The sequence below is a fragment of the Triticum urartu genome, chromosome 2 (assembly GCF_003073215.2).
Source record: "Triticum urartu cultivar G1812 chromosome 2, Tu2.1, whole genome shotgun sequence".
NCBI classification, from domain to species: Eukaryota; Viridiplantae; Streptophyta; class Magnoliopsida; order Poales; family Poaceae; genus Triticum; species Triticum urartu.
In genome coordinates this window covers 6,468,129-6,468,569 of record NC_053023.1, presented here as the reverse complement: position 1 = coordinate 6,468,569, position 441 = coordinate 6,468,129, and positions in this window count along the sequence as shown.

Here is a 441-nt window from a genome sequence, read left to right as displayed (position 1 = left end):
AAAACCCACCAGAAGTCAAAACAGTCAACGTGTTACACGTGATAAAAGGGAAACAAAGCGGCACCTTTAGAGGAACATGCCCCAGGGCCTATCACCGCGGAGCTCCGCCACTGGTTGTCCCAACCGATCACCTTCGACCATCGGGATTACTCGGCAAGTATCCAGCATGCAGGATGGGCTGCCTTGGTATTAGATCCAATAATTGATGGATACCACTTCACCCGAGTCCTGATGGACGGCGGCAGCAGTTTAAATCTGATATATCAGGACACAGTCCGCAAAATGGGGATAGACCCAACAAAAATTTGTCGCAGCAATGCTACCTTTAAAGGAGTAACACCAAGCCCGGAGGCTCACTGCAGGGGCTCCCTGTTACTAGAGGTTATATTCGCTTCCCCGATAACTTCCGCAGCGAAAATTTAACTTTCCACGTCGCTCCGT